The following is a 19,076-nucleotide window of genomic DNA, read 5'->3' as shown; positions in this document are numbered from 1 at the left end:
AAAGAGAGAGATCTTCCATCTACTGGTTCATTCCTCAGATGGCTGCAACAGCTGGAGCTGGACCAGTCCGATGCCAGGAACCAGGAGCTTCTTCCAGGTCTCCTGTGTGCATCACAGGGACCCAGCACTTGGGCCATCTTCTGCTACTTTCTCAGGCATGTTAGCAGGGAGCTGTGTTGGAAGTGGAACAGCCGAGTCTTGAACCAGAGTCCATATGGGATGCCAATGTTGCAGGCAGTGGCTTTACCACTGTGCCACAGTGCTGGCCCCAACCTTGGCTTTCTCATGGGTTAAAATGATGAGGCTGGGGCTGGCACTGTGGCATAGTGGATAAAGCCACAGCCTGTAGTGCCAACATCCCATATGGGCGCCGGTTCGAAGCCTGGCTGCTTCACTTCTGATCCAACTCTCTGCTATGGCCTGGGAAAGCAGTAGAAGATGGCTCAAGTCCTTGGGCCCCTGCACCCAAAAGGGAGACCCAGAGGAGGCTCCTGGCTCCAGATTGGCACAGCTCCGGCTGTTGCAGCCATCTGGGGAGTGAACCAGCAGATGGAAGACCTCTCTCTCTTTGCCTCTGCTTCTCTGTAACTCTGCCTTTCAAATAAATCTTAAAAAAACAAAAAACAAACAAACAAAAAAACGATGAGGCTAAGCTTTTCTTCTGCACCTCCCCTGTTCTCGCCACAACCCCCACCCCCAATTCTTTGACTTGATACTCCTTATCACAACTCACATATTTCTGTTTATTCAGCACTATTCAGATCTGCCAAGATGCTTATCGTTGACCCCACCATTCTCCAGCTTATCCAGATGTAAGATCTTAGTTACCATTGACTTCCCTGAACTCCTGCTCTTTCCAAGCCCAGACACCCTCAGGTGACCCTTGTCTTTTTCTCTCATGGGAGATGGCAGGCTTTGGCCTGGCCCAGACCTGGCCATTGTGGCCTGTTGGGGAGCGAACCAGCAGATGGAAGACCTCTCTCTCTCTCTCTCTCTCTCTCTCTCTCTGCTTCTGCCTCTGCCTCTCTGTAACTGCCTTTCAAATAAATAAATCTTACCAAAAAAAAAAAAAAAAAAAACCATGGAGGAGTTGGGACTCAAACCAGGCATACCTATATGGAATGTGGGCATCCCAAGTGCTATCTTAACTGCTGCACCAAACACCTACCCCAAAATCTTGCCCAATTTTTTTTAAAGATTTACTTATTACTTGAAAGGCAGAGTTACAGAGAGGCAGATGAAGAGAGACAGAGAGGTCATTCATCTACTGGTTTACTCCCAATATGGCTGCAACAGCCGGAGTTGGACTGATCCAAAACCAGGATCCAGGAGTTTCTTCCAGGTCTCCCAGATCGGTGCAGGGTCCCAAGGACTTGGGCCATCTTCTACTGCTTTCTCAGGCCACAGCAGAGAGCTGGATGGGAAGTGGAGCAGCCAGGACTTGAACTGGTTCCCATATGGGATTGTTGGCAATGCAGGTGGCAGCTTTACCCTCTACCCACAGCACTGGCCCCATCCTACCCATTTTTAAAATATTTATTTATTTATTTATTTGAAAGGCGTAGTTACAGGCAGGCAGAGGCAGAGAGAAAGATCTCCCATCCACTGCTTCACTCCCTAAAAGACCGCAATAGGCAGAGCTGGGCCAGTCTGAAGCCAGGAGCCAGGAGCTTCTTCCCGGTCTCCCACACAGGTGCAGGGGCCCAAGGACTTGGGTCATCTTCCACTGCTTTCTTAGGCCATAGCAGAGAGCCGGATCGAAATGGAGCAGCCAGGTCTCGAACCAGTTCCCATATGGGATACTGGCACTGCAGGCAGCAGCTTTACCCACTATGTCACAGTGGCAACTGCCCATTTTTAATGCTCAGTTATATGACATTCCTCTATGATGCTTTCTGTGATTTCCTTAACAAGAAGTACCTTACTTATGATACTCAACTGTAGCTTCCTCACATTTACCTTGTTTAATGTTTATGTAATTTTCTTGTTTCCTGTATTATGAAACTCCTTAAGCAGCAACTATTTCTTGTATTTCTTTCTCTCTCTTTTTTTTTTTTGACAGGCAGAGTGGATAGTGAGAGAGAGAGAGAGACAGAGAGAAAGGGTCTTCCTTTTTGCCATTGGTTCACCCTCCAATGGCCGCTGCGGCCGGCGCATCTCGCTGATCCAAAGCCAGGAGCCAGGTGCTTCTCCTGGTCTCCCATGCAGGTGCAGGGCCCAAGGACTTGGGCCATCCTCCACTGCCTTCCCGGGCTATTTCTTGTATTTCTTGCATCTGCTACAGTGCTAGGGCCTTTGCACTTAGTAGTTATTCAACAAAAATATTTATTGAGTGAGATAATATCATAGTATATCCAGAGGCAATAAACTTAATACAGTAACTTAGAATTAGCCAACCCATAATTTATTTTCTTAGAGTTTTTTTTTTTTTTATAAAGATTTTATTTATTTGAAAGACAGAGTTACAGAGAAACATAGAGACAGAGCGAGGTCTTCCATCCGCTGGTTCATTCCCCAGATGGCCGCAACAGCCAGAGCTACACCAATCTGAAGCCAGGAACCAGGAGCTTCTTCTAGATCTCCCACATGGGTGCAGGGACCCAAGGACTTGAGACTTGAGCCATCTTCTACTGCTTTCCAGGCCATAGCAGAGAGCTGGATCAGAAGAGGAGCAGCTGGGACTAGAACCAGCACCCATATGGGATGCCGGCACTTCAGGCCAGGGATTTAATCCACTGTGCCACAGTGCTGACCCCAATTTTCAAAGAGTCTTACAGATTCTAGCTCGAAGAGTCCTTATTGATAAGTTTGGCTGCGCTTCTCACTAAGAAAAAATGTTACAGAAAATGTCAGCATATACAATTGTTGAGAGGGTGATAAACTGAACTCCTGTATACCTATCACTGAGCTTCAACAACTTTCAGCTCATGGTCAGTCTTGTTTCATCTGTGCCATCATCCACTCCCTTACCACCATTGAATTCTTTTGAAACACACCCCAGACATCATGTAATTTAAATGGTAAATAATTTCAATATGTATCTCTAAAAGATACTTTGTTTAAAAAGATTATTTATTTATTTATTTGAAAGGCAAGGTTAGGAGACAGATAGGTACAAACAGAACCATCTGCTGGTTCATTCCCCGGTGGCCACAACAGCTGCTGGTGGGTCAGGCCAAAGCCAGGAGCCTGGAACTCCATTTGGATCTTACATGTGGGTGGCAGGGGCCCAAGCAGTTGGGCCATTATCCACTGCTTTCCCAGGTACATTAGCAGGGAGCTGCATTTGGAATGCCACCATCACAGGTGACGGCTTAACCCACTGCACCACAGTGCTGGCCCCTCTTTTTTTCAATAACCAGCCAACTTTTCCTTCTCAGTTCTTCGGTTACCCTGAAGTTTGATATGTAGTTTTTTGTTTTTGTTTTTTTTTAATTAAATATTTATTTATTTATTTCAAAGTCAGAGTTAGAGAGAGAGAGAGAGAGAGAGCGCGAGAGCGAGCTCTTCCATGTGCTGGTTCACTCCCTAGGTGGCCTCCCAGGATGCGCATTAGCAGATGCTGGATTGGAAGCAGAGGTGGGTCCCTCGGCACTCCAGATGAGATGTGAGTGTCAAGTGAGGCTTAAGTGCTGCACCACAATGTTCGCCTTCCTGATTCCTTTCAACATAACAGTAGTTTTTGATAGTTTACTGCTTTTTAAAAAAATTATGTATATTTATGGGGTACCATGGGACATTTCTGATTTCTATTTTTTTTTTTAAAGATTTATTTATGTATTTGAAAGGTAGAGTTAGAGAGAGAGAGAGAAGGAGATCGTCTATCTGCTGGTTCATTCCCCAAATGGCCAGAGTTAGACTGATCCAAAGCCAGGTGCCAGGAGATTCTTCCAGGTCTCCTACATGAGTGTGGGACCCCATGTACTTGGCCATTTCCCACTGCTTTTCCAGGTGCATTAGCAGGGAGCTAGATTAGAAGTAGAATAGCTGGTTCTCGAATCAGCAGCCACATGAGATGCTGGTGTTGCTTGACCCGCTATGCTACAGTATTGGCCCTTCGTTTCTTGCTTTTAAAAATAAGATGTTCCAGACTGTTCTTGCATATTTTCTGCCCTTTCCCTAAAAGAGCTCCGGATCCTTTTAGTGGGACATTGTGTTTAGAAACCATGTTACTGGTTCCCTCTTTTTGTAAATGAGGTAGCTGAAGGCTAGTGATGTCTGATTTAACCAAGGTCACACAAATGTAGTGCCATAATCTGCCCTAGAACTTCGGCCCTCTGGCTCTTAGCTCTTTGCCATTGCCATTTTGTCTTGTTTCTGCTACCTAGTTTCTAATGTGGTTTAACTACATTTCAGTTTCCACTCTGGGCCATCAGGGGAAGATAGGTTTTGTGGGTCACTATTGGAGGTACTATCAAACCTCATTAATTTGGGCTAATTGGGGAAAAACCTAGTAAGAGTGCTGTGTGTTGTTTTCTGTAGGTGCAGCTGTTACTTTGAGTTCATAGAGTTACTGAAACTAGGCTAATAGTGTTACCAGGTTATTTTGTTAGGTAGAGGTCCTTGTACCTGGCTTAATGAATAGCTGAGAATGATGTGCAATTTAACTTTAATTTATGTAAATTAGACTCTTGAAATGCTTAAAAACAGCTCATTAAACATTTCTCCCTGCAATCTTATTTACACTGTTTTCTTAGTCTTGTCTTTATTAGAGTGCAGAGGTAAACTTCAGCTCAGACCTGAATTCATCTTAAGTTTCAGATGTGTGGAGTTTATATATATTAATAAAGTGTTGCTGTAAAATTCAGAGAATTTCAGAAAGATATTTGAGGAAGTGCATCTGAGAGTCAGACATCTGGCAGTTTCAGCCAACCAGAACGCAGTTCCTTGCGAGTGAAAGTAAGCTCAGAGTGCTTCTGAGTGGCAGAGAGCTTTCAGAAAGCTCGTTCACTTTGCCTTAAAAGTAGCATCACCCTAGGGCCTCACTCAGATAATTGTGAATATTGAGGCACAGAGGACCCAGGTGTGTGAGCGCTGCCTGTGTTGCCTGTTGACTCTGTGGCCCAAAACAGTCACTTGACCTCTCTGAGCTTTAATTTATTCATCTTTAATGGGGTAGTTAAAACTGGAAGTAGTAATAAATGTTCTTTTTACCTTACAGACTACTTGTGAGAGTCAAATCAGCTAATTAATCAAATGATATAATAGGTATTAATTGAATTAATGAGAGATGATGTGAAAGTGTTTTTAAACTGGAAGCTTTGTATATTACTAAGTATTAGAATAATACCGATTAGACTCATACAGATGTTCTAATGGTGAGAAGCATAGCAGCAGGAGGAGGAGGTTCATGATGTCAGTCCAGAACTTTTTTTAAAAGATTTATTTATTTATTTGAAAGGCAGAGAGAGAGAGTCTTCCATCTGCTGGTTCACTCCCCAGATGGCCGCAAGGGCCAGAGCTGGGCTGATCTGAACCCAAGAGCCAAGAGCTTTTTCCAGGTCTCCCACATGGTTGAGGGGTCCAAGCACTTGGGCCGTCTTCCACTGCTTTCTCAGGCCACGGCAGAGAGCTGGATTGGAAGTTGACAGCCAGGACACTAACCGGCGCCTATGTGGGGTGTCAGCACTGCAGGCACTGGCATAGCACCAGCCCTATCAGTCCAGATCTTTGCAGCTGAGTTGCCACAGAGGCCCAAAGCCCCCATATCTTCAGGACTTTGGACAGCACTACAGGACCCTGCCTTACCAAACAAAGGTTAAATTATATAGAACCTACTCTGTTTAAGAAACAGTGAGTGTGCACCATATATTTTATAGAGGTTTTCATAAAAATGGCTTCAAAAAGTATAGTGTCTAGAGAGCTATTTCTATTATCTGACAATTCTACCTAGAGTCTTGTCATTCTCTAAAACCAGCTAACACCTGCACTAAAGGCTAGCAACTATTCTAAATTCTTTATTATACTTGGTTACTTCAAATATGGAAAAAAGGTAAGTTTATTTTAGGGCCAAAAATTTTTAAAATACACATATAGTTTTTTTCCATAACATACATTTCATGTTTTAAAGACCTCTGATATTCATGGAGTTCAAAATTTTTTGACACTGAAGTAAACTTAGCTTTTAATTCCACTTTTGATGACTGAAATTTTTAAAATTTTTTTTAAAGACTTATTTATTTCTTTGAAAGTCAGAGTTACAGAGAGGAGAGGCAGAGAGAGAACTAGAGAGAGGTCTTCCATCCGCTGGTTCACTCCTTAATTGGCTGCAACGGCCGGAGCTGCGCTGAACCGAAGCCAGGAGCCGGAAGTTTCTTCCAGGTCTCCCACATGGGTGCAGGGGCCCAAGGACTTGAGCCATCTTCTGCTGCTCTCCCAGGCCATAGCAGAGAGCTGGATTGGAAGGGGAGCAGCTGGTTCTCAAACAGGTGCCCATGTGGGATGCTGCTGCTTTAGGCCAGGGCGTTAACCTGCTGTGCCACAGTGCTGGCCCTGAAATTTTTTAAATTTATATGTATTTGAGAGGAAGACTGACAGAGATCTTTGAGCCACTGGTTCATTGCCCCAAATGTCTGGCAAACTGAGGCTAGACCAGGCTGAAGTCAGGAGCCTGGAGTTTAATCCAGATCTCCCACATGGGTGGCAGAGACCCAGGTACTTGAACTATCACCAGCCCCTACTGGGTATGCTTTAACAAGAGGCTGCAGTCAGGAGCAGAACCAGGACTTGAACCTAGGCATTCCTGATATGGGAGTCTTTTTGAAAGAATTTTAAAAATTTATTTGAAAGACAAGAGTGTACAGAGAGATGGAAGAGAGGAGAGAGACTTTCCATCTGCTGGTTCACTCCCCAGAATGGCTACAGTGGCTGGGACTGAGCCAGGCGGAAGCCAGGAGCCCAGAATTCTATTAGGGTCTCCCACCTAGGTGGCAGTGGTCCAGGTACACTGGCTTGACCTGGTGGTGCTCCACAACACTGGCCCTCAGGAGGCTTCTTTTTTTTTTTTTGACAGAGTGGACAGTGAGAGAGAGAGAGAAAGGTCTTCCTTTTCTGTTGGTTCACCCTCCAATGGCCGCTGCTTCCGGCGCGCTGTGGCCGGTGCACTGCACTGATCCTAAACCAGGAGCCAGGTGCTTCTCCCTGCCTCCCATGCGGGTGCAGGGCCCAAGCACTTGGGCCATCCTCCACTGCACTCCCAGGCCACAGCAGAGAGCTGGCCTGGAAGAGGGACAACCGGGACAGAATCCGGCGCCCCAACCGGGACTAGAACCTGGTGTGCGGGCGCCGCAGGCAGAGGATTAGCCTAGTGAGCCGTGGCGCCGGCCAGGAGGCTTCTTACCTGCTGCACAAACACTTGTCTCTCCATGAATTTGTTGAAGTATCCTTGTATTTATGCACTTCATTTCTTGAAATAATCCTGTGAGGTGAGTGTTATTGTTAATATCCATTTTATAACTGGGGAAGCTGATTTGCAAAAAGATGAAGTCCTGCACAAGATTCCAGATTGGGATTCTGGGTTGAGAGAAAAAATTTTCATGAAGAAAATTATTGGCAGAAATGGTAAACTCTATGTCAGGTAATGTTGTATTAGTGCTAAGTTTCATAATGTGATGATTGTACTGTAGTTTGTTTTAGAAAAGAACTCAGTGAAGTATTTAAAGGGGCATGATATCTGCAATCAGTTATCAAATGATTTAACAATTAGTAATAAAATTGTGTGCATGTTTGTGTAGAGAGAGAGGTGGCAAATATTAGGGATTGATGAACCAGGGTGAAGGGTATATGGGAGCTCTTTGTACTCTTTTTTAATTCTTTTCAAAACTTGAAATTAAAAGTAAAGTTTAAACTAAAAAGCAAAATAAAAATACTTTGCTGAAGTCACACAGCTGAAGAGGATACGAGGTTACTTCACAAATTTGTGTTGGGGCACTGTGGCATGGTAGGCTAAGCCTCCGCCTGCAATGTCGGCATCCCATGCAGGTGCTGGTTTGTGTCCCAGCTGCTCCACGTCCAATCTAGCGCTCTGCTTATTGCCTGGGAAAGCAGTGGAAAATGGTTCAAGTGCTTGGGCCCCTGCACCTGCATGGGAAATCCAGAAGAGCTCCTAGCTACTGGTTTCCAATCAGCCCAGCTCCAGCCAATGCGGCCACTTGGGGAGTGAACCAGTGGAAGGAAGACCTTTCTCTCTTTCTTTCCCTCTCTCTGTCTGTCTGTAACTCTACCTCTCAAATTTTTTTTTTAAAAATGTGGAAAATGAAACTAAAAAATAACTTTATTTTGGTGCCCTCTTCCCAAAAAATAAGTAAAATCCTTGCATAAGGATGGGCTTTTTGGCACAGAGGTTGACACTGCCTGAGAGGCTGGCATTTCATATCACAGTGCCCCGGTTCAAGTTCAGTCTCAGCCTCCTGCTGATATACACCCTGGGAGGCATCAGATGATGTTGGCTCAAGTATTTGGGATCCCTGACGCACATGGAAGACCTAGATTGGGTTTGGCTTTTGCCTGGCCCAGCCTGGCTATTGTGGGCACTTGTGGAAAGTGAACCAATAGATGGGAGATCTTTCTGTCTCTGTTTCTCTGCCTTTCAAGTAAATAAAAATTTTTAGAAATAGAAATCTGTTTATAGGAGAGGTCTTCAAAAATTTCTCTCAGAAAATGTACATTAGGAAAAAAACTGGCTTACAAAAGAAATTTTTGTTACACGCACACCAAGTCCTTCTAATTCCATTTTCCCGTGAACATTTTTTTAATTTGAAAGAGAGAGAGAGACAAATGGACAGAGATCTTCCATCCACTGGTTTACTCCCTACGAATGGGTAAAGCCACCACCTGCAACGCTGGTATTCCATATGAGCACCAGTTCAAGTCCTGGCTGCTTTGCTTCTGATCCAGCTGCCTGCTAATACCCTGGGAAATTCAGCTTCTTCCAGGTGTCCCATGTGAGTGTAGGGGCCCAAGCACTTGAGTCATATTTGGTTGCTTTCCCAGGTGCATTACCAGGGAGCTGGATTGAAAATGGAACAGCCAGGACTCAAACCTGTTCACGTATGGGATGCCGGCATCACAGGTGGAGGCCTAACCTTCTACAACACAATGCCGCCCCTAATAATAAATCTTTAAAATAAAATTGTGGGGCCAGTGCTGTGGTACGTGTAGTAGGTTAAGCCACCATCTTGAGTGTTGGCAGCCTATATGGGTGCCAGTTTGACTCATGGCTGCTCTACTTCCTATCCCAATTCCCTGCTAATGCACCTGGGAAAGCAGCTGAAGATGACCCAAGTGCTTGGGCTCCTGCTCCATATGGGAGACCTAGAAGATTCTCCGGTTCCTAGCCTCGGCTTGGCCCAGCCCTAGCTATTTGTGGCCATTTGGGGAGTGAACCAGAGGACGGAAGATCTCTTTCCTGTCTCTCCTTGTCTCTCTGTAACTCTGCCTCTCAAATAAATAAATAAATCTTAAAAAGAGAGAGAGAGAGAGGTCGGCCCCGCCGCTCAATAGGCTAATCCTCCGCCTGCGGCACCCGCACACCAGGTTCTAGTCCCGGTTGGGGCACCGGATTCTGTCCCGGTTGCTCCTCTTCCAGTCCAGCTCTGCTGTGGCCCGGGAGTGCAGTGGAGGATGGCCCAAGTCCTTGGGCCCTGCACCCACATGGGAGACTAGGAGAAGCACCTGGCTCCTGGCTTCGGATCAGCATGGTGCGCTGGCCGCAGTGACCATTGGGGTGTGAACCAATGGAAAAGAAAGACCCTTCTCTCTATCTCTCTCTCTCACTGTCCACTCTGCCTGTAAAAAAAAAAAAAAAAAGAGAGAGAGAGAGGTCTTCCATCCATTGGTTCACTCCCCAGGCTGCAATGGCTAAAGCTGGGCTGATCCAAAGCCAGAGCTGCTTCTGGGTTCCCCATGTGGGTAAGGGGTGCGAGGACTCAGGCCATCTTCTAATGTTTACCCAGGCCATAGCAGAGAGCTGGATTGAAAGTGGAGCAGCCAGGACTAAAACCATTGCCCATATGGGATGCTGGTGCTACAGGTGGCAGCTTTGACCACTATGCCACAGCACTGGTCCCAATAAATAAATCTTTAAAAAAAAAATTACAGTGCTTCTGCTTTTTTCACAGTGCTAAATAAGTGAATGTAAGTGTTAGATGAGGCTGAGGTGTATCTGCTGAAATCTGACTATGGGTCTATGGTTGTATCCTAAATACTGAGCTATGTTAACAGTTCTACCTCCTGATTCTTTAAAGATAAATGATCATATTACATATATATATATATATAATTTTTTTTAGAGAAAGAGAGCTCTTTCCTTTTTTTATTTGACAGGTAGAGTTATAGACAATGAGAGAGAGACAGAGAGAAAGGTCTTCCTTCCGTTGGTTCACTCTCCAAATGGCCACCACAACCGGCGTTATGCCAATCCGAAGCCAAGAGCCAGGTGCTTCCTCCCGGTCTCCCACACCAGTGCAGGTGCCCAAGCACTTGGGCCATCTTCCACTGCCCTCCCGGGCCACAGCAGAGAGCTGGACTGGAAGAGGAGCAACTGGGACTAGAACCTGGTGCCCATATGGGATGCTGGCAAGTGGAGGATTAACCAAGTGAGCCATGTTGCCGGCCCAGGTCATATAATATATAATGTGAATTAGTTAATTTCTTTTTTTGACAGGCAGAGTGGACAGTGAGAGGGACAGAGAGAAAGGTCTTCCTTTGCCGTTGGTTCACCCTCCAATGGCCGCTGCAGCCGGTGCACAGCGGCTGGCGCACCAGGCTGATCCGAAGCAAGGAGCCAGGTGCTTCTCCTGGTCTCCCATGGGGTGCAGGGCCCAAGAACTTGGGCCATCCTCCACTGCACTCCCGGGCCACAAAAGAGAGCTGGCCTGGAAGAAGGACAACCGGGACAGAATCTGGCGCCCTGACCAGGACTAGAACCCGGTGTGCCTACGCCGCAGGCGGACAATTAGCCTATTGAGCTGCGGCGCTGGCCAATTAGTTAATTTTTTAAAAAGATTTCTTATTTTTTTTATTTGAAAGTCAGAGTTACGTAGAGAGAAGAGAGGCAGAGAGAGTGGTCTTCCATCTGATGGTTCACTGCTCAGTTGGTCGCAATGGCCGGAGCTGCGCTGATCCGAAGCCAGGAGCCAGGAGCTTCTTTCGGGTCTCCTATGCGGGTGTAGGGCCCCAAAGACTTGGGCCATAGCAGAGAGCTGGATCGGAATTGGAGCAGCCAGGACTCGAACCGGCGCCCATATGGGATGCCAACACTGCAGGTGGCGGCTTTTCCTGCTGTTTTACAGGCTACCACTTGCAGCGCCGGCCCTAAGAGGTCTTCTCTCTGCTGGTTCACTCCCCAAAGGTGGCCACATCGGCTTTAGCTGTACAGATCCCAAGCAGGGAGCTTCTTCCATATCTTCCATGCGGGTGCAGGGGCCCAAGGACTTGGGCCATCCTCCACTGCATTCCCAGGTCATAGCAGAGAGCTGGATTGGAAGTGGAACAGCCAGGACTTGAACTGGCGGCCATATGGGATGCCAGCACTGCAGGCAGCAGCTTTATTCGGTAAGCCACAGTGCCAGCCCCCATTATAATTGAATTTTGTTTACTCTGGTATTTTGTTTACACAATACAGATGTTTTTTTTCTCCTGCCAACAGAACTTAGACTGTCACCTGATACATTTCCATATTTTCTTCTCTCAATTTTGCTAATTCATTTGCTTTTTTTCACATCACTTGGGAAATGCTTTTTTTCAAACTTTGCTTCCTCCAAGTTTGAAAAATACCAGCAAGAGGAGCTGGTGTTGTGGCACATTGGGTAAAGCCACTGCCCTCAACACTGTCATCCCGCATTGGAGTTCCAGTTTGAGTCCTGGCTGCTCTGCTTCCAATCCAGCACCCTGCTAATTCTTGCTGCTTTCCCAGGCACATCAGCAGGGAGCGCGATAGGAAGCAGAGCAGCCAGGACTCAAAGTAGCTCTCTGATATGGGGATGCTGGGATTGTAGGTGATGGCTTAAACTTGCTGCACCACAATGCCAGTCCCTGTCCTTGACTTTTCACTTTTTTTTTTTTTAATAGCAAGAATCAGAAAGAACTTTTTCATTGTTTAGAGAATCCCCCCCTGCAACAGATAGTATTCGTCTTTCTATCCGCTTCTCCTGCATGTAATGAAGGTTCAATGGGTGACAGGAATTCTGCTTGGCACCTCAGAATATAAAAGCTATATCATCTTCCCTCAGAGAGCTCACAGTCTATACCTGTTACAGTTTAATACGGGATGAATGCTCTAATACAGAAATCATGGTGATCTGTTGGAGTAGCAGAGAACTTGGTTCATTCTGGGGAGCAATTTCATTTAAATTAAACATGGAAGGATTAATAAAGTTTCAAGAACAGGAAAAAAACAGAAAAGGTGGGCAATCTAGGGAATGGGAAATGTCACAGGCATTTGAGCGCAGGTCTTTGCTGATCAGGGAGCACTGGGAAGGTGTTACCAGAAAGATGCCTAGGGAAATGTGCTGGTGTCAGAGTGAAAGGCCTTATGTAACACATGTTTTACCTGATAATTCCCTCTCTGATTTTTCTCAATCTCAATCTCAGCCCGTGTTTTTTTTTTTTTTTTTTTTTTTAAGAGTTGTTTATTTGCAAGACAGAGTCACAGAGAAGCGGGCTGGTGGAGAGAGAGAGAGAGTGAGCGAGCAAGCTGGTTCACTCTCAAATGCCCTCATTGGCCTGTGCTGGGCCAGGCCAAAGCCAGGAGCCAGAAACTCCATCCAGGTGCCACGTGAGTATCAAGGGCCCGAGTATGAGGGCCAGCTTTGCTGCCTTCCCAGGTGCATTAGCTAGGAGCTGGATTGGAAGCAAAGCACCTAGAACTTGAACCAGCACTCCAATATAGGATGCCAGCATTGCAGGTGGTGGCTTAACCTGCTGCACCACAACTCTGGCTCCTATACTTAACTTTAAAACATTAAGAAAAGAAAATGTTGATGATACTTGATCTAGTCTAGTGCTGTTCCTAGTTTTGCTTTCATACATAGATCTAAAGTAGCGATTAAGTAGTTTAATGAGTGAGAAAGGTTACCAGTGATTGAACCTGGTCTCAAATCCACTGTGGAGGGCTTGCTGTCCTCTTAGGTTGCAACTGTCCCTTTTTTGTAGATTTTCCTATCAATTATAAATGCTCCCACTTGGACTACTGCCTCAGTCTTTCACCCCTTCATGTCGTTCGTTCTCCACACTGCTGCCAGAAAGAGCTTTCTAAATGCAAATCTGATCATGTCACTCTCTGGCCTCAATCTTCAACAGCTCCCTATAGCCTTCAGCACACTCTAAGTGCTCTAGCGCAGCACACAAGGCTCTCTGTGCCTCAGCTTCTGTCTGCCTTATTAGCCTCATCACTCATGACTTCCTGCACTTCAGCCACACCAAGCCATTTGTGGTTCTTGAAACAGTTTGCTTATGCACACACATTGTTCCCTGCACCTTTGCCTTCTTAAAGACACCCTTTCTTAACTGACCCCGACCCCTCCCTGCCACTTTTCCCGACCTGAGATGAATGCCTCCATAACACTGTGAACTTCGCATTCGTAGTCACACTGACCCAGAATATCGCTGTCTCCTTTAAGCTCCATGAGGGCAGAGGAAGCATATCCTCAGTGTGTAGCACAGTGCTTGCTACATACATTCATTGAATGAATGAGTAAACAAATAATGAGATACCACTTGAATGAATTCCATATATAAATATTAAGATTTACTTATTTATTTGAAAGTCAGAGTTACACAGAGAAGGAGAGGCAGAGAGAGAGAGAGAGAGAGAGAGAAGTCTTCCATCTGCTGGTTCACTCCCCAACTGGCCGCAGTGGCCAGAGCTGCGCCAATCCGAAGCCAGGAGCTTCCTCCGGGTCTCCCATGTGGGTGAGGGGCCCAAGGACTTGGGCCATCTTCCACTGCTTTCCCAGGCCATTGTAGAGAGCTTGATCAGAAGTGGAGCAGCCTGGGCTCGAACTGGTGCCCATATGGGATGCTGGCATTGCAGGCGGCGGCTTTACCCACCATGCCACAGTGCCGGCCCCAAACCCCATATGTATTTTATAGTTATCATGTGTGTGCTAGATTTTCACCAGCGCTACCCATATTTATAGAGAAAAGAAGTGAAGAAGGAAGGGAGGGACAGAAAAGGGGGCATGGTGGAGAAGAGAGTTCCTTGTCAGTAAACACTGGGTAAATGGGTAGAGGAAGAGTTTTAAAGGGAGGGAAGCAAGAAGCTGATCTGGGAGGGAAAGGAAGGGCTCAAAGGCTTATTAATATTTTAGGGCAAGTGCCTGGAGAGTTTAAGACAGTCTGGATTTCTTTCAAGCTTTGGACATGTGCTAATTTTCATGACTTACCCCATTCTGACCTTCCTTAGCCTTTTTGGAAATTTATCTCCCTTGGCTATCATTTTCTGTTTACATTAGGGTGTTAAAGCTTTGAGGCAGATGAATAAAATGGAGGTGGCAAACAGCTAACATTGGTCAGGGTGGCTTGTTTCTCATTTTTAGCTCTTTACTCTGCTTTGTCCCAGATTGGAACCCTGATCATTTCTCTAGGCTTGAGGAATATGTGTGAATTCTGTTTCATGGCCTGGTAAACTGCCAGGAGTCTTAATGCTAGAACAGATTGACCTTTGTCTATCAAGATTCTGTTTACTCCCATCAGGAAGGAGTGCTGTTAGACTAGTGGTTCAGGCACACACCCCTCCCCATCCTTTCCTTAGTGAGAGCTGAAGCACTAGAGCCTCTAACTGTGGCTTCATTCAGTTGTTTATTTATTGAGCATTTTCTGGGTCCTTAGCATGATAGTAGGCACTAGAATTGGAGATGACTGATACCACCAGCTTCAAAGAACTCTGGGGGAGTAAGCAAAGCATTCATTTTAATCCACTGTGATGGTGTAGGCGTGGACAAGGTGTTATGGAGTCCTAGAGAACCAATATGGCATGTGGGAGAAGGGCCTTGGGGCAACGCCTTTCAAGGGATGTTTCACATGAGCTTGGGCTTGGAAGACCTTAGAAGCTGGTGAGGACTGTAGTGGGTGGTCAGACTTGATGATTCAAAGTATGGAGTTAGGGGCCTGTGCTAACTCTGGCATAGCAGGTAAAGCTACCTGGAATCCTATTTGGAATGTTCAAGTCCTGGCTGCTCTACTTCCGATTCCTGCTAATGCACCTAGGAAATCAGCAAAGATGGCCCAAGTGCTTGGGACCCTGCACTCATGACTTGGGAGGCTGGGAAGAAGCTCCTGGCTTCGGATCAGTCCAGCTCTTGCCGTTGTGGCCATTTAGGGGGTGAACCAGTAGGTGGAAGATCTCTCTCTGTCTACCTCTCTGCTCTCTGTAACTGCCTTTCAAATACATAAATTTAAACATAAAAAAGAAAGTATAAAGTTAAGAGAGAATGGGGTGCAATGGGGAGCTGTGGGAGGTCTGTAGGAACTGTAGAGAGGGTGTCTATGTCTGAGAGTATGACAGGAGGGGCCGGTGTTGTGGGCAGTGAGATAAGCTGCTGCTTGCAACACCTTCATCCTATTAAGTTCCCACCGCTCCACTTCTGATCCAGCTCTCTGCTAATGCGCCTGGGAAAGCACCAGAAGATGACCCACATGCCACCCATGTGGGAGACCAGGATTAAGTTCCAGACTCATGATTTTGGTCTCTGCCAGCCCTGGCTGTTAGTAAAATGGTGCCATCTTATCTGTGGTGCCATCTTTTTTTTTTTTTTGGACAGGCAGAGTGGACAGTGAGAGAGAGAGAAAGGTCTTCCTTTTGCCATTGGTTCACTCTCCAATGGCCGCCGCGGCTGGCGTGCTGCGGCCGGCGCATCGTGCTGAACCGAAGCCAGGAGCCAGGTGCTTCTCCTGGTCTCCCATGCGGGTGCAGGGCCCAAGCACTTGGGCCATCCTCCACTGCACTCCCGGGCCATAGCAGAGAGCTGGCCTGGAAGAAGGGCAACCGGGACAGAATCCAGTGCCCCGACCGGGACTCGAACCCGGTGTGCCGGCACCGCAAGGTGGAGGATCAGCCTATTGAGCCATGGCGCCGGCTGTGGTGCCATCTTAAGCCCCAGGTGCTATCTTAGACTCTAGCACCATCTCATCTTGTACAATGAGCTTTGATCCTAAGCCCAATCTGGTTTACTAGAAGTCAGGTGACCAAATGGCCCAATCACAAGCATCAGCTCCACCCCCACCCTAATAGGATTTGCTGCTCCTGCTTCCTTACCTCTGCAAAACTATATAAGACCTGTTCTCCCAGTGCATGGTAGGGGCAGCCCGTTGGGTTTCCTTCACCCAACAGTAAACCTCTCTTAACTCCAGCGTCTGGTGTGTTTTGTGGTGACCATTCACTGGCTGTTGCAGCCATTTGGGGAGTTAACCAACAAATGGGAGATCTCTCTCCAATTGCCTTTCAAAAAACAAGCAAAAGAATGTGAGAGGAAACAAGGCCTAGGCTATATAAAGGGGCCATGTTACGAGTGACCTTTGCTACTTTCCTCAATGAAAGATGGAGGAGCATTTTCACTCATCAGTGTTAGGTGTTTAATGTTTCTTACTATTGTCTCTTAAACAAGTGAGTTTTATTTCTTTGATTTTTTTTTTATGATACCCAAATTTGGAGTCCTTTCTTTGTATTTAGGTGATTCTGCTTTAAGTAACATGTAGTCAAACCCACACTCAGGCATTGTGGAATGGATGATACATTGCTTTTAAGGCAGCTTGGAGCAGAGGAGTTAAATGACCTTGAAAGGGTAATGTCAGGCCCCCATGTCAGTGTCACCGCAATTCATGCATGCATGGAAAGTGGGAAAGGGAACTTAATTATGGAGGAGGGGAACCGTAACCCTGCTTGAATGGGTAGCTGAAGGTCCTGGGTCCGCCCCTCAGCCTCAAGAAAGGACTTTCTTAGATTTGCTGCCAAGAGGCCATAGGGAGAGCGCACATAAATACCATCCTCACTCTAGGGCGTGAGAGTCAGGCCTCATCGTTTACTTCGCAGGTGCAGAATACTTTCACCAAATAATCTTCTGATCGCCATTGAACAGAATTTGGCATCTTATTGTCCTTCTCCAGGAAATCAATCCCTTTAAAGCATGGAACATGGCAATTTTAGGTCAGCAGGCATTTAAAGACACCTTTTTAACTTTAAGGGCTAGCCTAATAAGATATATTTTGTACAAAAATACCAGTGTTATTAAGATGAAACTTGAATCATTTAAATTTTAAAAGGGGCTTAGTTTTACCTGTGAAATTCCTTCTTGTCTTTTATTGGTGCTGTCCTGGAGCACTGTGATCATCATCCGCTCTCAGGCTGCATTTCTGCCAGGAGCCTTTGGTAACTTTATTTTCACTTTATTTGAAAGCTAGAGAGAGAGAGAGAGAGAGAGAGAGACTGAGAGAGCTTCCATCTGCTGATTGATTTGTCAAACACCTCCACTAGCTGGGGCTGGGCCAGCCCAACAGGAATTTGGAATTCAACCTAGGTCTCCCACATGGGTAACAGGGTCTCACGTCATCATCTGCTATCTCCCAGTGTTTGGGGTGAGGGAACCTACAATGGCATATATCACTATCCTTTCTGACCATAAACATGACTTTTCAGAGACAGGTGTTTAGTATAGCAGCAAAGAGGCCACTTGGGACACCTGCATCCCATATTAAAGTACCTGGCTTTGCATCTGCATCCAGCTTGGTGTTGATATATATCCTGGAAAACAGTAAATTATGGGTAAAGTGTTTGGATTCCTGCCACCCATGTGGGAGACCCAGATTGAGTTCTGAACTCCTGGCTTTAGCCTGTCCCAGCCCTGGCTGTTGTGGGTGTTTGGGGTGTGAACCAGGGGATGGAAGATTCTCTCTCTCTGTCCATCTCTATGCCTTTTCGATAAAATGAGTAATGGGGCTGGTATTGTGGCATAGCAGGTTAAGCCACCACCTGTGATTCTGACATCTCATATCAGAGTACCCGTTTGAGTCCTGGATGCTCTATTCCCAATCCAGTCACTGCTAACATGCCTGGAAAAGCAGCAAAAGATGGCCTGAGTACTTGAGCCCTTACCACTCATGTGGGAAACCCGGATGGAGTTCTGGGCTCCTGGATTTGGCCTGGCTCAGCCCTGGCCATTGTGGCCATTCAGGGAGTGAGCCAGCAGATGGAAGATCTCTCTTTCACCATCTCTCCCTGTTACTCTGCCTTTCAGATAAACTAGATCTTTTAAATTAAATAAATAAGTGAAATGAAATAAATAAATGAAAATTTAAAATGGCGTTCTAAAGTTAGGTTGTGGGGGCCAACATTGTGGCAAAACTGATAGAGCTTCTGCCTTTGATGCTGGCATCCCATGTGTGTGCCGGTTTGAGACCTGGCTGCTCCACTCCAATTCAACTCTCTGCTAATGTGCCTGAGAAGGCAGTGGAAGTTGGCCCAAGTGCTTGGGTCCCTGCAGTCATGTGGGAGACCTGGAAGAAGCTCCATGTTCCTAGCTTTGGCCTGGCACAACCCTGGCCATTGCAGCCATTTGGGGAGTGAGCCAGTAGTTGGAAGATCGATATCTCTCTCTCTCTCTCTCTCTCTCTCTATCTCTCCCTCTCTTTCTCCATTAGCTGTGCCTTTCAAATTAAATAAATAAATAAAAAAGGTTGGATGACAGCTACAGTCAGCCTTGGCTGACTGTAGTTGAAAAATCAAAGGAGTTAGTCATAGTCAGCCTCATCTGTTTCATTAATTTACTTGTGAAATGGTATCAATGAGGCAGAGCTGCACCTTTGACTTATTAATACAAGATATGAACAGGAAATTATATTTCAGTGAAATCCTTGAGAGTTGCTAAAAGCATATGATGCTTCTTAGTGCTTTACTTTTTGCTTATTTGAAATGGGGAGACAGAAGCAGAATGAGAGACATCGTCCATATGTTGATTCACTATCCCAAATGCCTGCAAAAGCCAGAGCCAAGGCAAAGCAAGGAGCCTGGAACTCAACTCCTCATCTCCCAGGTAGGTGGCAGGTACCCAAGTACTTGCATCATCATTTGGTATCTTTCAGAG

At 46.1% G+C, this 19,076-nt stretch overlaps 1 protein-coding gene across 3 annotated transcripts in view; it reads left to right on the top strand.

Moving 5' to 3' along the window:
* WASF2 (WASP family member 2) overlaps positions 1-19,076 on the top strand; it is a 96,539-nt gene that overhangs the window by 28,710 nt on the left and 48,753 nt on the right. Inside the window, exons 1-2 of one of the 3 annotated variants that reach the window (XM_062190733.1) lie at positions 12,675-12,775; positions 18,917-19,025. The exons of 1 other annotated variant lie outside the window; for it this stretch is intronic. The gene's annotated coding sequence lies outside the window, so the exon portion shown is untranslated. Of the gene's footprint in view, positions 1-12,674; positions 12,776-18,916; positions 19,026-19,076 lie in introns of those variants that run through there. One more of the 3 variants, XM_062190735.1, reaches the window with a different exon arrangement.

The sequence above is a fragment of the Lepus europaeus genome, chromosome 5 (assembly GCF_033115175.1).
Source record: "Lepus europaeus isolate LE1 chromosome 5, mLepTim1.pri, whole genome shotgun sequence".
Classification (NCBI taxonomy): domain Eukaryota; kingdom Metazoa; phylum Chordata; class Mammalia; order Lagomorpha; family Leporidae; genus Lepus; species Lepus europaeus.
Note: the sequence above shows the minus strand (reverse complement) of the source record. Positions and strands in the feature narration are given on the sequence as shown.